The following is a 7,037-nucleotide window of genomic DNA, read 5'->3' as shown; positions in this document are numbered from 1 at the left end:
GTCATTGGTGTTCAATGCATCAAGTCTGTTCTTTAAATGGTTGCTAAATTCAGTAGGGATATTATCAAAGTCATATTTCAGCTCTTGTGGACTTGTTTTTAATTGTGCTCAACTTCACCTTGAATGTAGATATGAGCAGTTGATGATCTGTTCCACAATCAGCTCTTTGCCTTGTTTTGGCTGAAGATATTCAACTTCTCCATCACCTCTTGCCACAGATGTAGTCAATCTGATTCCTGTGTATTCCATCTACTGAAGTCCATGTGTATAGCCATTGCTTATGTTATTGAAAAAAGGTATTTGCAATGAATAAGTCATTGGTCTTGCAAAATTCTATTATGTGATCTCCAGCTGAGCTACAGTCATATTTTGAGTGCCTTCCAACTTGAGGGGCTCATCTTCTGGCACTATATCAAACAATGTTTCCTGGCTCTTCATAAGTTTTCCAATCATTTCCATCATTTCCATAAGCAAGGCCATATTTTCCAACTACAGGTGATTCTTCTTTATTTTCAATTTTTCCATTCCAATCATCAGTAATAATCAATACATCTTGATTGCATGTTTGGTCAATTTCAGACTGTAGAAGTTGGTAAAAATCTTCAATCTCTTCATCTTTGCTTTTAGTGGTTGGAGCATAAATTTGAATAATAGTGGTATTAACTGGTCTTTCTTGTAAGTATATGATATTATCTATCACTGATGGCATCATACTTCAGGATAGATATTGAAACATTCTTTTTGTTGATGGATGCAACACCATTCTTCTTCAATTTGTCATTCCTGCACAGCAGATCATATGATTGTCTGATTCAAAATGGCCAATACTAGTCCATTTCAGCTCACTAAAGCCTAGGATATCGATCTTTGTGTGTTCTGCTTCATTTTTGACAACTTCCAATTTTCTTAGATTCATACTTCATACATTTTATGTTCCAATTATGAATGGATGTTTGCAGCTGGTTCTTCCCATTTTGAGTTGTGCCCCAACAGCAAATGAAGGTCCCAAAAGCTTTATTCCATCCACATCATTAAGGTCAACTCTACTTTGAGGAGGCAGCTCGTCCCCAGTCATATTTTGAGTGCCTTCCAACCTGAGGGGCTCATCTTCTGGCACTATATCAAACAATGTTTCCTGGCTCTTCACAAGTTTTCCAATAATCTATCAGACAGTGTTTCACTGCTATTCATGAGACTTGTGTAGGAGGAGTTACAACCAAATAATCAAAATTGGGCCTTTGCCAGCAATGAAGAAGGGAGAAAAATGATGTTGGGTAGGTAATCAATATTTACTATGGTGTGAAATGGTGAATGAAGTAGGATTTTGTAGCCATAAAATTTTTGAGCATGATGATTAATAATTCAACCATTAACACTTGTAAATTTGACCAAGAGAAGTACTTTTGTTTTTGTGAGAAGAGGCAGTGAGAAGATGATCCTTTTTGTTTGTAATCCCTGTAATTTAGATTTTTGTTTGATCTCACATTCTGCTTTCTCCATCTATGGGGAGCACATCAACTTCACTTTTCCATCTGTACAAAAGTTCTGGACACTTCCCCCTTTCACTCTGTGGTAGTTAAGGTTGTGGGTCAACTTGCCTGGGTCTGGTTTTGAGTGACTGGGCAGCTGGATGTAGCTATTCCCCATGGTGAGACTGGTCATCAACTCCATGGTCGAATCTACTGTGAGCAGCTGAGTAGCTGCCTTAGGGATGTGGTCTTCTTCCAGTATATAAGAAGATGCTTTGAGAAAGGTCTTGAACTTTTGGCACATTAGGATTCTACATTTGGCTGAGTCTTCATCTCATTGGCCTGCCATATTGCCTGCTGATCTTGGGACTATTTCTGGACTTGAACTAGTGGTCTGCTGCATTGCTTGATAATCTGGGGACTGTGCCATTTTATCTGTAAACCTTGGATTTGTCAGCTGCAGCAGTCAGCAGCTGCCTAAGTTAAGAGATGCCTCCAGCTCCTTTGGGCTGGGAGCAAGAGGCAGAGCTAAAGCCCAAGGTCGAGGGACCTACACCTAGCCCATACAGCTGTCACTTTGAACTCAGACTTCTAGCCTACTGAACTGTAAGAGAATAAATCCCTGTTTGTTAAAGCCATCCACCTGTGGTATTTCTATTATAGCAGCACTAGAACAAAAACACACCCTAAATCCTCACCTTCCTCCCTAGTCTCACTCTAATCAGATGACTCTGCCTCATCCAGTAAGAAGAGTGGAATCATAAACCTTGATCTGCCCCTGGCATCATGATTAATCTTCTCTTGTTCTGTTCTTTTCTTTAAAGCCATTCCTTTTCAGACCTGATGGGGAGTTTCCAGAGTAAATACTAAAATGCGTTTATTGAATGAATGCATTATTCTGTTCTTCTCCAACCTTTTTCAATCTTCAACTCTATGTGGGCTCAAGGAAGTATCTGCACATCTCTTTGGCCCCTCTTGCTCATTCTTAGAAGAAATAGCCTGCAGAAATTGATGCTACACTATTTCACTTCTGTTCTATTTTTTAACAGTTTTATTGAGGAACAATTTATATACCTCAATACATACCATAAAATTGACCCATTTTGAGCACTCAAATCAATGATTTTCAGTGAAGTTAGAGTTGTGCAAACATCATCACAATTCAGTTTTATGTGTAGTGCCTAAGGCATTTGACTGCTAACTAGAGGGCTGGCAGTTCAAACCCACCACTCACACCTCAGAAGAAAGGTTGGGCAACCTACTTCTGTAGTGATACTCCCTTGGAAACCCAAGTCAGATCCAACTTGATGGCAGTGAGTTTGGTTTTTTGGTCTGCTTATCTCCCCCAAATATCCCACACAGCAGTTTACAGTAATTTCCCATTCCCCATTTCCAGCCCTAGTCAACCACTAATATGCCTTCTGTTGTTGTTATGTGCCTTTGAGTCACACCCGATTCATAGCGACCCCTCCTTGGGTTTCTAAAGGCAGTATCTCTACAGAAGTAAATTGCCCAGTCTTCCTTCTGAGGAGTGGCTGGTGGGTTTGAACTGCCAGCCTTCTGGTCAGCAGTCAAATGCCTTAGGCACTATGCTACCAGAGCTCCTTAAGAGCTGCCTTCTGTCTCTATAGATTTACCTTTTAAAAATATATTTCATATAAATGGATATGCTATGTAGTCTTTTATGTCTGGCTTCTTTCACTTGGCATTATATTTTTGAGGACCACCCATTATTGTATGTGTCAATATTTCATTCCTTTGAATTGCTGAATAGTCCATTGTGTGATCATACAACATTTTGTTTCTCCACTCACCAGTTGATGGACATTTGGATTGTTCTACTTTTGGGCTGTTAAGTACGTGAATGTTCATAATGTAGTTAAGCATGTCTTCTTGTAGGCATGTTTTCATTTCTCTTGGGTAGATTCCTAGGGGTGAAATCACTGAGTAGGGTAAGTTTATGCTTGAGTTTATAAGAAATTGCCAAACAGCATTGAGGATGAGAAAGACATAGAGAGGTACATGGGAAGTACAGACAACAAATATGAACCCTTTTGCATATACACTACTGAGTTGTCAGTGAAGGCAAACATGGGTATATGGATGGATAGATAGGTGGACAGGCTAAACAATTAGGTATGTCTAAATGGGGAGTGTATCCAAGATCATATATAGGGTTGGCAGACAATGGTCCTATAAGTTTATGTGAATGATCAGAATTCCCAGGTGTATAGTAGAGCTGACAAGGGGCAAGGTTGTGGTCACTGCTTGGTCATAGCCAGCTACCCAGAGTGACCGAGTAGTTGAACCTGCGGCCTTGGGACCATAGTCACAGGGGACATCAAGCTCAATTGGCATAACATACTATACAAAACATTGTTCCACCTCCTACTTTGGTGAGTAGCAACTGGGATCTTAAAAGCTAGCAAGCTGCCATCTAGATGCAACGATGGGTCTCTCCTCATCAAGAAGAAAGAAGAAAACCAAAGTTAATGGAAACAATCAGTCCTAGCGACTGGTACACCATCTGATCTGCAACCTGTACAACTATGAGACCAGAAGCACTAGATGGTGCCCGGCTACCACTGTCATCCACTTGGAAAGGATGTAGGAGATCCTGCATAGACAGGGAGAACAATGTGGAACAAAACTCAAAATCATTTGGAGACAAAAAAAAAAAAGGTGGGGACCAGGTTTGCTGGGCCAATAGAGCCTGATGGAACCACTGAGACTATGACCCCTAGCTGCCCTTCAGGTCTGGAATTGAACCCACACCTGTGGTTTCCAGCCAAACAAGGTACAGGCATGTGAGTTAAACATTTACCTCAAGTAGACACACTCCTTGGGAGAAAGAAGGGCTGCTTATGCACAGGGAGACAGCTCAGGGGGCAGGAGAGTATGGAGGGATGGACACTGGGAAGAGGTAACTATGGGGAGGAAGTGGGAAGGGAGCTATTGCATTGTGGTAAACTGTGGTCAATGACATGCCACAATGTATATGTGAACTGCTGTATGGAAAGTGAATTTGCTCTGTAAATCTTCACCCAAATCAAAATAAAATAAAAGAAAAAGAAATTGCCAAAGTGTTTTTCACAATGGATATACCATTTTAACATTCTCACAAGCAGTTTATGAGGGTTCCAGTTTCTCTATGTCCTGACCAACATTTGTCTTTTTATTATATAATTTTTAGTGGATGTAAAGAAATAATTTCAGTTGCTTTATTTGCATTTCCTAGGTATAGCAAGGCTCATGAAGCTAGCACAGGTCTGAGCAGTGTTTTTCTGTTGTACATAGGGTTGCTGTGACTTAGAGAGGACTCCACGGCACTTAAACAACAATGACAATGACTAGTGGCATGGAGCATCTTTTCATGTGGTTTTTAGTCATTTGTATATCTTCTCGGGTGAAATATATATGCGTATCTTTTACCCATTCAAAAACTGGGTTCTTTATCTTGAGTTTCAAGAGTTCTTTATATATACTGGATACAAGGCCTTTTTATATATATGGTTTGGAAGTATTTTCTGTCAGTCTTGATGATATCTTTTTATTTTCTCAATGTTGTCTTTGGAATACATAAAAAATCATTTTGATGAAGTCCAACTTTATCAATTGTTTTTTCTTTTATAGAATATGCTTTTGGTACCAATTCTAAGAACTCTTTGCCTAGCTTTATTTTCTTCTAACAGTTGTATAGAACTTGAATATTGTATATGCAGGAATGCAAAGGAAAGTAGGACACAGGGAAATGGCAACCATAGGAAGAAGTGGGAAGAGAACTGTTATACTATGGGGATTGCAGTCAATGTGATGAAACAAAGTATTTATGAACTGTTGTATGGAAAATGAATTTGCTCTGTAAACTTTCACCCAAATCCCAATTAAAAAAAAAAATGTATAGTTTCAGCTTTTTCATTTAGATCTATAATCCAGTTTCCTTTTTTTTAAAGTAATTTTATTGTGGTAAAATATAAATAACAAAACATTGCCATTTTAAAGTATACAATTCAGTGACATTAATTATATTCACTATGTAGTGCAACCATCACTAGTATTTCCAAAAGATTTTCATCACCTTAAACAGAAACTCAGTATTCCTTTAGCAGTTAACTTTCCATTCCCCCTCCCTCCACTCCCAGGTAATCACTACTTTTAAGTATCTTATGATTTCTATCCTAATCCCTTGTTTCAAGTTTCATTCTTGACTATTAAGAGAGAGACCTCGTTGTCAAATCCAATGACCTTCCTCAATTTTCATCCACTACTATTTTTGTCAAAATCTTTGATAGATGATTAAGTAATTACAAAAAAGTTCAAGAATAAAATGATTAAGAAAAGATAAGGGAGACAGATCTGGTCTGGTGAATATCTAAGGACATAATGTGTAAGATGATCACTTGTGGTACCTTGACGTTGAGGGTGCTTGGTACTAACTGGTAAATAAAGAGACCCTTTAGGTTAGTTTTTGAGCCGAGTCAGTGATTCAGATCCAATCTCTGATAAGAAGAGTGCAGTACACTAAGAGGTCCAAACTGAACTGCATTACCAAGCTCAAGTGTGAACAAACGTACATCCTCACTGTATCAAGAGATTCTTAGGATCCAACAGACAGGATAACGCAGGCCAAACTGAACTTTCAGGGCAGCCCCATAAGTACTGAGCTACATGGGCAGACCACACATCTTGAGAACTGGGCTCGAGTCAGATCTGCTCTGAAGGGAGGGGAAGATGACATGTACCCAACACCTAGATGAGTTAAAACTTGAGTAGATACAGAATTAGGTAAAGAAAGACTTGAGGCAAAGCCAAATGTTTTCCTGTTGTTGGAATATAGAAGGGACTTGAGTCAGCAAAGAAAATAAAGCTGAAAATGAGAAGGGTCGGGGGAGAGAGAGAGAGAAGCAGAATAATGAAGCAAGGTCACAAGTGGAGAAAAGATCCTGAGCCCTTCAGGGGAACCACTTTCTCTGCAGAGTGGCAACTGGGGGAAGGAGGGTGAGGGGAGAATTTTCACATTTTATTTTTACACTTTGATATTTACTTAAATGTAAACTACTGAATATGTGTTAATTTTATAATGGAAAAAATTTAAACGAGCTTAGCAAAGGGATAAGCTTTGGAGAAGATACATGGAGGGAAAAAAAAATTGTTCAACTCATATGATCTCCAGCTCTGCTCTAGTTAGTATCTTTGTCTGATGTATGCTGGTTTTATTACTTCAGCTAAAATAGTTTACCTTAAAGGCAAAAATTATGGCCTATTTTGTTTCTAACAGCAGCTCCTAACCGAGTGGACACATGAGATGTGCTCAAAAAACACATGGATAGGGAAGCATGCTGCAGATGATACTAACATCATTAAAAGATAACTATTTTGATACATATGGGGATTTAGTGTATGATAAAGGTGGCACTGTGGCATTTCACATCAATATGGAAAAAGATAGGTAATTCAATAGATAGCAGTGTTGGGATAATTAGATGGACTTCTGGAAAAAATTAAGTTGGATTCACTCCTCACTTACTATATCAAAACAAATTCCTGTACAGAAAAATTAACCAAAAA

This window comes from Orycteropus afer, unplaced genomic scaffold, assembly GCF_000298275.1.
Source record: "Orycteropus afer afer isolate SDZICR_OR568_19922 unplaced genomic scaffold, OryAfe1.0 scaffold00703, whole genome shotgun sequence".
NCBI classification, from domain to species: Eukaryota; Metazoa; Chordata; class Mammalia; order Tubulidentata; family Orycteropodidae; genus Orycteropus; species Orycteropus afer.
The sequence above is the reverse complement of the archived record's forward strand: the minus strand, read 5'-3'. Positions refer to the sequence as shown.